Source organism: Pleurodeles waltl, chromosome 2_2 (genome assembly GCF_031143425.1).
Source record: "Pleurodeles waltl isolate 20211129_DDA chromosome 2_2, aPleWal1.hap1.20221129, whole genome shotgun sequence".
Taxonomy (NCBI): domain Eukaryota; kingdom Metazoa; phylum Chordata; class Amphibia; order Caudata; family Salamandridae; genus Pleurodeles; species Pleurodeles waltl.
In genome coordinates this window covers 422,502,303-422,518,673 of record NC_090439.1, presented here as the reverse complement: position 1 = coordinate 422,518,673, position 16,371 = coordinate 422,502,303, and the positions used below count along the sequence as shown (strand labels likewise).

The window sequence follows — 16,371 nt, the reverse complement described above, 5'->3', positions numbered from 1 at the left end:
CCTGCTCTCATCTTATCACACTTATCTACTCATCACTCTTATATCATGTCTCTATCAAACAATCCTCCATTCTCACTCTGACTCATCCCTTCTACCACTTTCATCTCCTAAATATCTCTGCCTAAGCTCTTCCCTCCACCTCCACATCTAACTCACCAAACCTCACTCTACCTCTGTGACCTCACACACAACCCTACTAAATTCTCCTGCATTCATCTCACCCTGCTACTATGCTCTCCCTAACCCTTCCACATACTCTTCCCCCTCCGCCCCCCTTTATTCATCCCAAGCCTTTGGGCTGAGTAAATGAAGAATATACTCCCAATTAACACTTCTGGATTTCTTTCCTCCTCCACCCCTCCATTACTCCTGTCAATCTAACTAACAAACTCTCATATCCGCGGCTCAAATTAACTCATAATAATACTAAAACTGTACTCATTATTAAACTATACTAATGCATCACTAATTCTTGTTGGGTTCCGGAGTAGCGTGCTACTCATCGAAAAGCGCTTCGACGCCTCGTCAGGGGTAGTAAGCGCTATATAAATACGATTACAATACAATACAATACAATTATGTCTGGCACAGGCATACTGTGGTGCAAGGGGTTACAAAGTGGCGCAATGCATGCATTGCACCACTTTGTACATATGGTGCAACGTTTTTTCCCTTCCAATGCTACATTAGCGTAAAAAAATACGCTAATGTGGAGTTGAAACGGCACAAGGGTGCCATAAATATGGCCCCAAGATACTTTTACTGGGCTCAATAAGAGGACCAATTCTACTTTTACAGCCAAATATGAATTAGTTGACATGCAAGAATTGAAATACTCTCAAGGTAGAAACAATATGCCATTGCAAACAAATCGGAAAACAATTATGCTAGTCTACAAATAGCTTAGACCCTGAGGTCTAAGGAATGAATTTTTGCCACTAGCAACGACTATAGCATTGTCCATGCTGTGTGAGATGCCAGACATCAGATATTTCCGATTGCTCTCTTTTGCCCATTACATGAACTTCATTGAACAGGGCTTTCTTAAGTAAAAAACGGTCCAAGGCATTCCGATCATCTGTCAAAAGAATGGTATATGTTAATCATTCTTTTAAAACTACGAAGGAATCAGGATCTTTCTGTGAATTAGTAAATTCACATCAAGGCCAACTTTCCTTCAGAATACCACCATCCACGTGCTTCAACGTCTGTTTTAGGAGAACAAGATACAAAGTGGCCATGCAAAAGAAAACAGCAATATCAGTGACAGCTCATGAATTATGGTCCATTGTCGAAATGCTTGCATCCTTTAATGTTTTTGTCCAGGCAGCCGAGAAAAATTATGTTACCAAGAGTGAAGCTTTTCCACTGCTGGACTAGCTGCAGACCATGTTGCCTATGGTGAAACAAACACAAAGACAAACTGTTTGATAACACTGCTGCTTTTGTCTACGGACAAATAAGAGGCTATAGCATCTTCGGAAAGTTACACTAGTGCGCAGTTCTAGGTCCTTCATCCAAGCATGAGCTGCTCTCTTTAATTTCCTTTCCAGTACAGAATGTCTCAAATATCGGATTAGGCTTTTGGAAAAAGTGTCTGAACATAAAATCGAAGACTGCAATACTTAAAAAAAGAAGAACTAAAGTTTCTCTTTTTCTCAACTTTTGTAAAGGACAGTGGCACATACAAAACCAACGTACTGCTGCCACAGCAGGAAACATTACTGGTGAAATAAGCTGGCAGCAAAACACGTATCCCTTTTCCACCCACCAGTGCGATATCAACACCGCCAACAAAAACAGGTGTCCTCTGTTGAGGATTGATTTACTGATGTTGCAACAATTCTGAGAAAGTCAACATGAGAAAGGGTTTGATTTGTACTTTAGTGAATGGGATACTCCCTTGCTTGAGTGATGGAGATCCCGTCCACCATGTTACAAATGCAATAGGATATAATGTAATTATAATAACAGTGGATGGGAAATCCGTCATGTTTGTGACGCAGTATCATATCCGCCAAAGTATAAATGAGGCCCAAAGTGTCAAATATAACAATACAGAAGAAGAAATAGCTTTAACTAACTATAATAAATATGATTGAATGACAACTGTTACAGCAGTATTTTGTTGACTAAGCCAAACTTTCACCAGGTCATGAGTCATACATTGTTTTGTCTGTTCGATTTTCCCTTTATTGTTGTTATGTTTTCTCAAATTGCAGTGCAGATAACTATAACAACAATGTTGAACACACGTTTCATTCCTACATGTTATGAGGCACCACATGAAATACTGGAGGATATGAAAGGGATTCTTCAGGCTTGACTATTGTCAATCCCTCAGACGAAGTTACTGGAGAAGATAAAATGTTTGTAGTAAACTAACTTTAACTTATCACAAACGACCACTGTGCTATAACAAACAGAGGTTTATGAACATTTTCTTTTTCAAAATTGTCAAAATGTGCTGGTGTGTTCAATGTAGAAGACTTGTGAATGAGCTTTCAGTCATTTTGGTCAAACGAAGAAAAACATATCTAAATTTCAAGTACACTCCAGCCTTTAATATATGCAGTCTCTGCAATGCATTTAGGAACATCCTGTAAGAACAGAGGGCAAGATGTACAATGCTTTTTCCTGGTTGCAAACAGCCTGATTCGCAGAATTAGGTTGTCTGTGACCAGAAAAATAATTTCTAGATGTACAGACCCCATTTTGCCATTCAGTAATCCATTACCAAATGGCAAAATGTTTTTGCAAGTCGCTATTAGGAAGGGGTGTGCCAATGGGGTCCCTTCCTACTAGCAAGTCCCAGGGCCATATAAGATTGTTTTGTAAGCAAAAGAATTGCAGTTACCACTAACTTCAAGTTGATGGTAAACCATTCACGAACAGGAAGGAGTCCCCAATGGGATCCCTTTCCATTTGTGGATGCAAGTGAAAATATTTTTTCAAAACAGGTAGTGGCCCCACGGATCACTGCCTACTCTGAAAAAATGAAAAGAAAACTTTCATTTTTTTGTTTGAAATGCATCCCGTTTTCCTTTAAGGAAAACACGCTGCATTTAAAAACACTGCTTTATTTAAAAAGCAGTCACAGACATGGTGATCTGCTGTCCCCATCCATATGAGTGCAGCTATTCCCAATGGGGTTGCAAATTGCAAACTATGTCATGAATATTGACTCACTTTGGGATTGCTAAATGTGTCTGAGGCACATTCGTACATTTCATTTTGTAAGTCTCTAATTGCAACTTGCAAAAAGTCACAATTAGAGACTTGCAAAATGAAATGGACATACATCTGGCCCAAAATGCCACATGTGCCTCCCTACTATGATAACCCATGCTTGACTGTCATAATCGAACATTAAGTTTATTGCATCCATTTCTGGTTTGAGTACCATGAAAAGAGAATGCCAAGTCACTCTGCAATGGAATATGTTGTTTGAAAATGGCTTCTAGGCTAACTTGATGAATGATAAACATGGCATAAGAGGCTTCCATAATGTATGTTTATTTTTTTAATTATTATGTCAATGATCAGGGCACATGCAACATGCATGAGAGTGACCTCTACCCAACTTTGTATTTCACACTAAATTGTTTATTGTCAATAAAAAGTTTATAATTCATTTGGATCACTGGATGACCTCCATTCCTAAACTAATTCCCATAGTTCAACAGATCTTTTATTAAGATGTGTAATCCATTTTTCGTCTGCTTTATGGGCAATACTAGTTCCCACTGCGTCAGGCCAATAAGCAAATGCACCATTCTGAAAAAGTTAACTTTGATTAGTTTATAGAAGTGTGCATACACTAGGCTTTCCATCCTCTATGTAGCTTTGTAGTCATATGTGGAAGACATAGGTAGCTTTTTTAGGAAATTCAACACTTCATGATTCTTAACCGTAATTTTCTTTTTCTGACAGATCAGCCAGAACCATGTGCGTGACTGACATTCATGTTTTACTTTTTCAACAATTAATTAATTTATCATTTCCCTAACTTCACTTTCTTCCTATCTTCTCTCCGATTGTGGGATATTTGTGCTATAATTATTAACCGAACGCAGTAGACAGAGGACGGAATTGTCACCCCGGAGGGAAGGAAGGAAAAAGCGGGGAGGAAAAAAAATAGTAGAACTGATCAAAGTCGGGGAATAAGTTACAATAGGGAGCGCCCCAGGAAAGAAAATAACTATTGGGAAGCCTGATTGGTTTGAATAACCAAATTTACTATGATGGGAGAATATCATATTGTCCTGAAGAAGGTGGTCAAAAGAATTTGTGAGAACCACTGAAACGCGTTGACGCTTATCACAATGCTGGACCCTCTTTTGGAACCGCCCCAAACAGATTTGAGACAATATATCTATGCGGCAGGACAAACCATTTTGTGGACAGCGATAAACAATAGACTAGGGAATTGTCTGTGTTGTGTCTCCCATGTTGATGTACTGTTGGGTGGTTTTATTTGTTTTATTTGGGAATACAAAGGGGATTTTTTTTTTTTGTATTGGAACCTTTATAGAAATATTTATTATTAAATTGTTTTTTTAATTGAATTTCCTTTATCAATATCAAGTGTGTTATTGGATGTGTGTGGGTTGGTAGAGATAACAAGTGAATTGTGGGTGCCCCTAAGGGATCTTCTTTTTCACTACTTGAAACGTTACCCTGTCCCCTTGGGGTAGAAATACAGTGGGGTCCTCTCTCAATCTTCTAAGATGTACTTCCTCCACCATCAGATCTCGCTATTGGCTGATGGTTGTGGTGAAAGCAGAGCAATGTTGTCTAAGAAAACAACCAAATATAAAAGCCACCTGCCATGTGCCCTGGCAAGTTGGCAGATCCGTACAAAGGAATAATTACTTTGTCCACATCTGGATTAGAGAAGTCATCCTGCATAATGTGCATGATGGTTTTATAATTCAGACTATGTTTACACTTATGTACTTCTGTTAAGGCATTTTTCTGGTTCATTAATTAGAGAACTTTTGATGAAGCTGGCCTTTGTTTTGGATCTTCCACTGACTTTGTCTTCTTTCAGGTAAGCACTTAATCATATTGCGATTTACATTGCTAAAAGAAGCCTAATTTCAGGCCGTAGATTTAAAAAGCATTTGTTCACTTAGCAAATCTAGAACATCATCTAAACACTCTTGTAATGACTGAACTTGCTGCACAGTCAGCCTGACCTTCAATCCTTTTCTTACCCACAACCTCTGTTTTTAAGCATAACACACTCATGTTTTGCAATCTTTAATACTGCCACTGAACAATTCTCTTTCCCATAGTATTAATGTGTTTTTTTATTTTTATTTTCAAATTTAAAAAAATCTAATTTATGTCACATACTATACATTTATTTATTTCTAACCCATGAATGACGCATGTTAAATTTCAGTTAGTACTTTGTTAACTGAAATATAATGGTATATGTTAGAGTTTAATGCTCAAAAGTAACTTGATGTTCTTCTGACCTGACATTTTATTTATGAAACATGCTTGCAATAGCTATTTGGTGTAAATAAATTTTAGAAATTAGCTGAAAATGCGACGAACAATGAAATACATGTTTAGATTTTCTGATAAATGATTATGATATGTGAATATGAAACCAAGCACCTTCAGTGTAATGTCTTTGAAAAACTCTTAAGGATGTTATACTCTTCTATAATAAGATGTATACAATATTATGTGCATAATAATTCACTTATGTTGCCTTTAGAAAATGTTCCCAAAATATTAAAGGCAATGGATTCTTGTGATGAGCCAAGTATTGCTGAGGCACATTTATTAGAGTTGTTTTCTAAATAACATTCTTGAGAGCGATAACATATTTTCATTCAATGTTAAGTACCTACAATTAGCAATAGGCCACTATCCCCCAGTAGGTTCAGTTAGGTCTCAAGAAATTAATCCCAGCTCAGCCCTTGGTAGCTTGGCAAAGAGCAGTTAGGCTTAATTTAGGAGACAACAGTGTAAAGCATTTAAAAATCACAAAACATTAAATAAGTAAAACACAAAACAAAAATCCAGCACCAATTTATAAAAGTAGATTTTTTTATCTTTAAAATGACACTAAAACAATACCAATCCAATAAAGTGAACCAGAGATATGATTTTTTTAACAATAAAGAATAAATGTTTTCAGTGCATAGAAACTAAAAGCACCAATCTGGACATCTGGTCACACTCGATCATGGCAAAGTCAAAATTCGAAGTTGACCTAGATGGAGCCTGCTCGGCCATAGTGAGTGGGAGGTCTCAGTCAAAGTTTTACCTTCAGACTTAGGGGGTCATTCTGACCTCGGCAGTAAAAGGCGCATACCGCCGGTCAGAAGACCGACATAACACCGCCGCGGTCGCAGTAAACTGCCACGGTCATTCTGACCCGCAACTGGCAAACCACCAAAAACCCGACATCAACAAAAGTCCGCCACACCAAAGGTCAGCGGGAAACTGGCGATGACCAAACCTCCACCATCACGCCAACAGAAATACGCCCATACCATTCCGACCAACAAATCCCCGCAGCGGTCTTTCAACCGCGGTATTCCATTGGAGGTACACACCGCCGCGGTTAAAATACACACACCTTTACAAAACACATCCACATTGGATAATTCAAAATACACATACCTGAGACACATACACACACCACTCCCACACACCCAATTAAATATAAAACACACACCCACATCACCCACAAACCCCTACGACCACAATTGCGACTGAAGGACAGAGAGAGACAGCACAGAATAGAGTACACCATCACACAGAGGCAAATCACAACATCACCTACACAATATCCACGCACAAAACACCACACACCACCGCACTCACTACACTCTACAACACATACACCACCCCTCACCTCATCCACACCACCCCATGGCACCCCAAAGACACCCCAGGTTCTCTGACGCAGAACTCAGGGTCATGGTGGAGGAAATAGTTCGGGTAGAGCCCCAGCTCTTCGGGACACAGGTGCAGCACACCACCATTGCCAGGAAGATGGAGCTATGGCAAAGAATAGTGGACAGGGTCAACGCTGTGGGACAGCATCCACAAAATCGGGACGACATCAGGAAGCGGTGGAACGACCTACGGGGGAAGGTGCGTTCCATGGTATCAAGGCACAACATCGCGGTGCAGAAGACTGGCGGTGGACCCCCACCTACTACCCCAGAATTCAAAGCATGGGAGGAGGAAGTCTTGCACATCCTGCATCCTGAGGGTCTCGCAGGAGTAGGCGGATGAATGGACACCCATCACCAAAGCATGCCCACTGCACACACCCATCACCCCCACAAGCCACCGTCACAAAAGCCCCCACAAGGGAATGCCAGCACTGGGGGACACGGCCACCCACCCATTACACGAAATGGCACACACAGAAGCAATAACCATACTCTTATACCCCTGCAGGACCCGAACGCCACCACACCGCCACGGAGGGTCCAGAGATGTCCATCCCACCCCCAGAAGAGGCCCCCAGTGATGACAGCAGCTCAGTCTCCCTGGACCCAGATGACCAGCCCAGCCCATCGGGGACCTCGGGACAGTCGGTTCCCCACAGACAGCCACAGGCTACAGCAGACCTAACCCCCTCTGGGAACACCAGCACAGCTCCCACCCAGCGGGCCCATGCCTCTGTCTCCAGGACACGTCAATCAGCGGTGTGTCCACCACTACAGGGCACCCAGGTTGACCCACCACCCCAACAACAACAGGGACCTGGGGGCAGTGGTAGTGGGCACACGGTCCAGGGGACAGAGGCCCAGGGAAACAGGGGAACTGAGAGGGCTGCGGTGCGACAGGGGGGGGACAGGCCCAGGGAACCCACTCTCCAAGAGGCCCTCTCCTCCATCATGGGAGCATACCACCGCTCCCAGGAGACGATGGCTACTGTACTGGCCAGGTTCCAGGAGATCCAGGTACTGCAGGAGGAACAGTACATGGGGTTCAGAGAGGAACTGAGAAACATTAGTTCCGCAATGGGGACCATCGTCGTGGCCCTTAACCAGATAGTCACCACATTGCGGGACCATGTGGCACCACAAAGGGCCCCTGTCACTAGCATGGACCAGGAACAGCCTACCACCTCCGCCGGCGCTAGTGGACAGGAGGCCCCCACACAACGACAGGCCACCAGAACCCCACCTCCTGCAGAAGAAGAACCACCCCGCAAGCTGTACCTGAGATCTCAGAAGAAGACAGAATAGGATGCCAAGACCCCCGCCAGCAAAGGATACCCCCTGATGTCATCCCACTGTCCCTCATTGTCACCCTGTCCAAACTTAAACTGCCCCTGCTCCATCCTTCCACAGGCATATGGACAATGCACCTGTGAGACTGAAAACTGGACTCTGCCATGGACATTACTCCACCATCACCCATCACCATTTTACAATCATGTCCCTAAATTTAGCACTTTAATAAAATCACTTATTGCACTTAAAAAATCTGGAGTCTGCCTGTATTTTGAACAAATGTATTAGACATAACGGTGCCAAAATGTTCAGTTACATTATGATGACAACATACCACTGTCACACAGCTGTAGTCCATGGGCAAACAAAGCAGAGGTCACGCAGTGGGGCCCACAGCTCTGAAAACGGAAGGGAAAGTCACAACACAGTTAACAGGAACTGGAGGGAAACACAGACAGTAGAGAGGCAGGAGACTTTAAGTAAATGTAAAATCACGGGGTTGATTCATACCTGTGTGCTACTGAAAATACTGTTGTATCACTTTGTCCCTGTTGTCTGTGTCGTCCCCGTCGTCTTCCTCCTCTTCACTCTCCACAGGCTCCACAGCTGCTACAACACCACCATCTGGACCATCCTCCTGCAGGAAAGGCACCTGGTGTCGCAAAGCCAGGTTGTGAAGCATACAGCAGGCCACGATGATATGGCACACCTTCTTTGGTGAGTACATTAGGGATCCACCTGTCATATGCAGGCACCTAAACCTGGCCTTCAGGAGGCCGAAGGTTCTTTCTATAATCCTCCTAGTTCGCCCATGGGCCTCATTGTAGCGTTCCTCTGCCCTTGTCCTGGGATTCCTCACTGGGGTAAGTAGCCACGACAGGTTGGGGTAACCAGAGTCACCTATTAGCCACACACTGTGTCTCTGTAGCTGTTCCATCACATAAGGGATGCTGCTATTTCGCATGATGTACGCGTCATGCACTGACCAGGGAACTTGGCATTTACATGGGAGATGTACTGGTCAGCCAAACAGACCACCTGGACATTCATCGAATGATAACTTTTTCTGTTCCTGTACACCTGCTCACTTCCACTGGGGGGAACCAAAGCCACATGAGTCCCATCAATGGCACCAATGATGTTGGGGATATGTCCAAGGGCATAGAAATCACCCTTCACTGTAGCCAAATCGCCCACCTCAGGGAAAACAATGTAGCTCCGCATGTATTTCATCAGGGCAGACAACACTCTGGACAAAACCTTAGAAAACATAGGCTGAGACATCCCTGATGATATGGCCACTGTTGTTTGGAATGATCCACTTCCTAAAAAATGGAGTACTGACAGAACCTGCACCAGAGGGGGAATCCCTGTGGGTTGGCGAATGGGGGACATCAGGTCTGGCTCCAGCTGGGCACACAGTTCCTTTATAGTGGCTCGGTCAAGTCTGTATGTCAGTATGACATGTCTTTCTTCCATTGTCGACAGGTCCACCAGCGGTCTGTACACGGGAGGATTCCTCCATCTCCTCGCAAGTCCCAGCGGACGGTGCCTAGGAAGAACAACATGGAGCACAGAGTCAAGCAACCCACAGGTACGTAACCACAGCTTGCACAGTACACGATTCGCTATGCATTGAATGGCTTGTATGATTGGCAATGCAAGGCCTAGGCCTGTGTAACGCAGTAGAAATTAAGCCATGTGGGCCCTTGAAATGGCGGCTGCCTGACCTGTGAAGTGTGACAATGGGATGTGAGGTCAATGTGCTGGCGTGGCACACCGTGGCGGTAGGCGGTCGAAGACCGCGGCACAAAGCAGCATTGGTTAACAGTGAACCCTATGGGTCTCAGGAGCCAATGACGATGTGCGCCGGCGGTCGCGGTACGCACCGCTGTGGTACGCACCGACGCGGGCGTGACCGCCATTTTCTATCTGCTTAATCACTCGAGACCTGATCATCCACAGGAGAGGACCTATACTGCAAGTGCTGCTGTGACCTCGGTCTGGAAGAGACAATGGCTGCTGCGACTGGGGAAAGGGCCTGTGCCTTCACATCTGAGGAATTGGAGAAACTTGTTGATGGGGACCTCCCCCAGTATGCGCTACTCTACGGTCCTCCAGACCAACAGGTAAGTACACAGGGAGCACGTTGTATGAGCTATGCCTGTGTTGAGTGGGGTGGATGTAAGATGGTGGGGAGGGGAGCGAATGAGGAATGCAACGCACGACAGATGAGAGCATGTGCCACATGGCAAGGTTGGGGAGGGAGGGCCACTCTTATCGACCATGCAGAAAAGTGATGATATTTCTTTTCCCACCCTGTACATGTCACACATGTCAGCGCCCATCAGAAGATTGACATTTGGCGTGCCATCGCCAAGGACGTCCGGGCCCTGGGGGTCCACAACAGACGGGGCACCCACTGCCGCAAGAGGTGGGAGGACATCCGCCGCGGGAGCAGAAAGACCACAGAGGCTCTGCTGGGGATGGCCTCCCAACCTAGGAGGGGTGCCACACGGCAATTGACCCCCCTGATGTCCCGGATCCTGGCGGTGGCCTACTCCCATTTGGATGGGCGCGTGAGGACATCACAGCAGACACAAGGGGGTGAGTATCAGCACATTCTGCTATATTAGCGCACAGTGGAGGTGTCTGGGTGGGGAAGGAGGGCTGTGGCTATCTCTAGGCCAGGGCGGTTTCTGTAGGCTAGGCCCCTCCGTAAGGCATGGCCCTGTGCCCCCGCCCCCCACCTCTGTAGGGTGCTAAGTACAGCTATCCATGGCCCGGGCTCACCTATGTGTGCATTTGTCGTCCATAGACTTGTAGGCCAAGTCACAATAATTGAGTAGTGTACCCCGAGTGCGGGGCGTAGTGCAGGGGTCTTCTGTGTCTGTCCTCTCCGCCAACGGTGTCGCCAATGCATGAACTCAACATGTCTTTCTTTCTTCTCCCCCCCCCCTTTTTTTTGGTTTTCCTGTTCATGTGTGCCTTAGCATCATCAGGCGGAGGAGAAGTGGCATCGGCGCACGAGGGAGCTGCATCTCACATGGCCCCTGAGGGCCATGCAACCGACTCCGAGTACACCAGTGAGACGGAGGGCGAGGGGAGCTCCACAACGGGGACCCGTGGAGATGTCAGCGACACCGACACATCCTCGGAAGGGAGCTCCCTTGTGGTGGCGGCAACATCAGTGCCCACCGCAACAACAGTTACAGCCGCCACCCAGCGCACCAGCTCCGCCCTCCCAGCAGCCCCTCAGCATTGGCCCCGTGCCCGCTCGGCCAGGAAGCCGGGCATCTCCTTCGCCCCAGGCACCTCAGGCCCTGCCCCAGTTACCCCTGCTGCCCTCAGTGCGGGGATCATTGACCTCCTCCAGATGCTCATTGTTGGGCAGTCTACCCTTTTGAATGCCATCCAGGGGGTAGAAAGGGAGGTGTATCGGAGCAATGCATACCTGGAGGGCATTCATTCGGGTCAGGCTGCCCATCAGCGATCGTTCAACGCTCTGGCCTCAGCACTGACGGCAGCCATTGTCCCTGTCTCCAGCTTCCCTCCTCCAACTCCCTCCACCCAGTCCCACTCCCCTGTTCCTCTGCCTATCCCAGACACACCTACAGACCAGCCTGCACACACATCAACACCCAAGGGCAGCTCATCCAGACATAAGCACCACAGATCACACAAGCATTCCCCCAAGCAACATCCACATGCAGACATGCCAACAGCCACTGCCTCCTCTGTGCCCCCCTCCTCCTCGTCTCCCTCCTCCCTCCCTGTGACGTCTCCACTCACACCTGCATGCACACCACCATCAGCCAGTACGTCCATCACCACCACACCCACCAGAACAGTCCGCACACGTGCAGTCACCACCCCCAATGCCATTTACACGTCCCCTGTGTCCTCTCCCAGTGTGTCTGTCACCCCCTCTTCCAAACCACACAAACGCAGGTAGCCACCCACCCAACAGCCATCCACCTCACGACAGCCTCCGTCACAAGCACCTGCACCCAAAGACAGCACACTTGACTCTCCTACAACCACATCCTCTTCCTCCACTCCCATACCCACTGCACCTACCCTTCCCATTGCTCCTGAAAAGTTGTTCCTCTCCAAAATTAACCTCTTTGCATCACCTGACCCACCCCCTCCATCTCGTAAGAGTCCAAACAGCACCTCAGCCACCACAAGCCCTGCACCTACTAGGACCATCGTTCAGGGCTATTGGAGTCCACCAGCTCCTAGGGCAGGAACATCGGCCAGCAGCAAGGGGACAGCCTGCCCACCCCCTGGGAAAAGAACCAAAAAAGGGAAGGGCCGGCGCGACAGGCCTGAGACGGCTGCCCCCAAGGACACCACCCTTGCACCGTCACCTGGCACATCCACAAAGGGAGGCAAGGGCCCCAGAGATTCGGCGAAGGAGGGCAAGGGCAGCAGGGCGGACAAGTCCGGCAGCAGGCGAGCTGCCCAGGAGGGCCCCACCAGCCCCATTTGGGGTGTGATGGAGGACACCCACGGGCCCAGGACTCCAGCACAGGAGGGCCCCGCAAGCGAAAGGTCGGATGGCGACTGAGCGGGAATTATTGGCCAGATCTGGTTCCCTAGGAACACAAGACAAGCACCGCTGAACAGGGCCCCGCCGTGAGAAGCACCGCTGAACAGGGCCCCGCCGTGAGAAGCACCGCTGAACAGAGCCCCGCCGTGAGAAGCACCGCTGAACAGGGCCCCGCCGTGAGAAGCACCGCTGAACAGGGCCCCGCCGTGGCAAGCACTGCTGAACAGGGCCCCACCGTGAGATGCACCGCTGAACAGGGCCCTTCCTGTCAAGCACCGCTCCGCTGGGCCCCGCCGTCTCTGAACTGCTCCGCTGGGCCCTTCCTGTCAAGCACCGCTCCGCTGGGCCCTTCCTTTCAAGCACCGCTCCGCTGGGCCCTTCCTGTCAAGCACCGCTCCGCTGGGCCCTTCCTGTCAAGCACCGCTCCGCTGGGCCCTTCATCTCAAGCACCGCTCCGCTGGGCCCTTCATCTCAAGCACCGCTCCGCTGGGCCCTTCATCTCAAGCACTGCTCCGCTGGGCACCGCCGTCTCTGAACTGCTCCGCTGGGCCCTTCATCTCAAGCACCGCTCCGCTGGGCGCTTCATCTCAAGCACCGCTCCGCTGGGCACCGCCGTCTCTGAACTGGTCCGCTGGGCCCTTCCTGTCAAGCACCGCTCCGCTGGGCCCTTCCTGTCAAGCACCGCTCTGCTGGGCCCTTCATCTCAAGCACCGCTCTGCTGGGCCCTTCCTGTCAAGCACCGCTCCGCTGGGCACCGCCGTCTCTTAACTGGTCCGCTGGGCCCTTCCTGTCAAGCACCGCTCCGCTGGGCCCTTCCTGTCAAGCACCGCTATGCTGGGCCCTTCCTGTCAAGCACCGCTACGCTGGGCACCGCCGTCTCTGAACTGCTCCGCTGGGCCCTTCCTGTCAAGCATCCGCTCCGCTGGGCCCTTCATCTCAAGCACCGCTCCGCTAGGCCCTTCATCTCAAGCACCGCTCCGCTGGGCCCTTCATCTCAAGCACCGCTCCGCTGGGCACCGCCGTCTCTGAACTGGTCCGCTGGGCCCTTCCTGTCAAGCACCGCTCCGCTGGGCACCGCCGTCTCTGAACTGCTCCGCTGGGCCCTTCATCTCAAGCACCGCTGGCCCATTGGCAGGGCCGGATCTGTGTCGGGCAGGGCTTCACGAAGCACTCTGGCCAACATGCCTCCTCCATAACCAGTGGAGTCTGTAATCCACCTGATGGACTGTGGCTTTGCAAACCCCAGGATGGTACAGTGGGCAATCCACCCACTGTAGAGACTTGAGAGACTGTGGCTTTGCACTCCCCAGGATGGTACAGTGGGCATGGAGGCCCCTTGTGGATCTGGCGTCGTGGACTCATGTGGCTGAGGTGCCCCCCCTTCCCTTCCCCCTGAGGTGCCTGTGGTTTTATTATCTGATGCCCCAGCAGTGTTCTCTCCAATGGAATCGGGTCTCGTGTGTGGGCTTTGCCCATGTGTTTATGCACATTGGCCCACGAACAATGGAATGTAGCCAATATGTGCCGGACTTTTGGACTATGTATATATTGTTCATGTTGTAATATATTTATTTTATATATTTCATATTTCACTTAACTTCAAGTATGCTATAATATACTTCAATTTTAATGATCATTTTATTTTGTCTTTGCATTATTCCAGGGGGTTTGGGGGATGTCACTCTGACTTGTTGCTCTGCATTGGTGTGTAGGGATTTGGGGGCGGGGGGGCTGGGTGTGTCGCGTATGTGTGTGCCCGTAACCTTTTCTCCTCCCCCTCCCCTGTGTCGTAGGTGCAGTACTCATCGTTGTCTTCTGCGCCAGCGTTCGTGCTCTTGGTAGAGGAGCAGGAAGACAATGGCTGGTAGGATGTTTAATTTGGGTTCCATGCTGTCCAGATTCCTTGTGGAGTGTGTATAGGTGAGCGTTTTCCCGTTTGTAGTCTGTTTCCGCCGTGTTTTTATCGGCGGGGCTCCCGCCACGGAAAAGGTGGCGGATTGGTGGGTCGTGATAGTGTGGGCGGTACATTGTCTGCCGTCTGTCTGTTGGCGGTGACTGCTGCGCTGTTTGTTTGTCCCGCCGTGGCGGTCGGAATGTTAAAGTGGGGGCCTGTGTTGGCGGTTCCCGCCAGGGTCAGAATTCCATTTTTTTTACCGCCTGCCTGTTGGCGGGTTGGCCGCCGCTTTAACACCGACCGCCAGGGTTGGAATGACCCCCTTAGTCTTTTTCTTGAAGATTTTCTTCGACCTGGACGAAGTCACAAGTTGGATCTGACCTCCCTGGAGCCCTCTTCGGATACGCGTCGCAGGAGATCTCTGTGAAGAATTATACGTTTAGACTTAGACAATTTTTTGTGATGGAAATTTTCGTCTGGGACAAACTTGAAATTGAAGCCAAACTCCCTGGAACCCTTCTCGGATATGCTTCGTGGGAAGCCTCGGTCAACTTTTTATGTTCGGACTTAAACTGTTTTTTGGAGCTTTTTCTCTCTGACATCAGACGACCCTCCACAGCAAACAGATTTTGAGTCAAAGTTGTTGGATTGCCACAGCAAACAGATTTTGAGTCAAAGTTGTTGGATTGCCTTTCCATGAGTCCCCAGTGAAATTCTGGAAGTCTGGGGCTCCTGAGCTTTTCAGCAGGACAAACCTACAAGTCAGGCTGGGTCGTGGTCGACGTAAGCAGGCTTGACTTATGAAATCCAACGTTGCTCCAGACTTCTGAATCTTCTTCCAGAAGGTCTTTGAAGGTCCTTTAGGTGTCCCCGAAGTTCCAGAAGCTCTGGGTTGCTCCTTGAGGGTTAAGAATCCAACTCCCAGAATACACCTGATTCAAATCCTAAAATGATGACTGGTCACTGGTCAGCTGGTAGGTTTCTTCAGGGCTTGAATGAGGGGCTCTGGCCAGTTATTTTCTACCTGTAGCAACCTTCTGGAAGTAGTTGAAGACAGGCAAAGGCCTTTTAGTGGTGAAGCCCAAGTATGCAACAGGTGCAGTCCTTCAGAATGCAGTGTCCAGTGCAGTTCAGAGGTCTGGCAGGGAAGTCCTTCTTCTTCTTGTCTTGTTCCTTGTAGGGATCTGAGGTTGATGTGGCTCTGCCCGTTTATCCTGGCTCCTGGGGGTGAAAGGCAGGGGGCGGTTATGCCCAATCAAATGCAGGCCACCATGCTCTTGAGTAACCACTTCCTGGGAAGTGTGGTAAAAATCAATCCCAGGAAGCAACATTCTCCATAAATCCAAGATGGCAAAAATTCAATCTCAGGGGTTAGATCTGGCTAAGCCCACCCACTGGTGTGGCTAATTTTCCCTTGGCACACCCCTTTCCAGCCCTCTCTTAATGTAATTAGGGGGCACCTGACTGTCTGGTTTTGCAGGAAATGGGGATGGTCCACTTGCTGCCCCAAATGTCCTTCCCTCCTCTGAAGTACACTTTGGCTGATCTCCTCCCATTCTGTTTCACCATCTGCTGAGGAAGTTCTCCTCTCCCAGGCACTTTCTTTCTGTTCAGTCCAAGCCACTTCAAACCTCATCAAGGTAGCCTGGCCACGCTGCCAGAGGCTGACCAGTCAGAGAAGGGCACTACAGAGTTGAAAC

At 48.6% G+C, this 16,371-nt stretch overlaps 1 protein-coding gene across 2 annotated transcripts in view; it reads right to left on the bottom strand.

The window, feature by feature from the left end:
* Positions 1 to 16,371, bottom strand: part of LOC138282394 (cadherin-7-like) — a 1,442,915-nt gene that overhangs the window by 818,638 nt on the left and 607,906 nt on the right. The gene's annotated exons all lie outside the window — the stretch shown is intronic.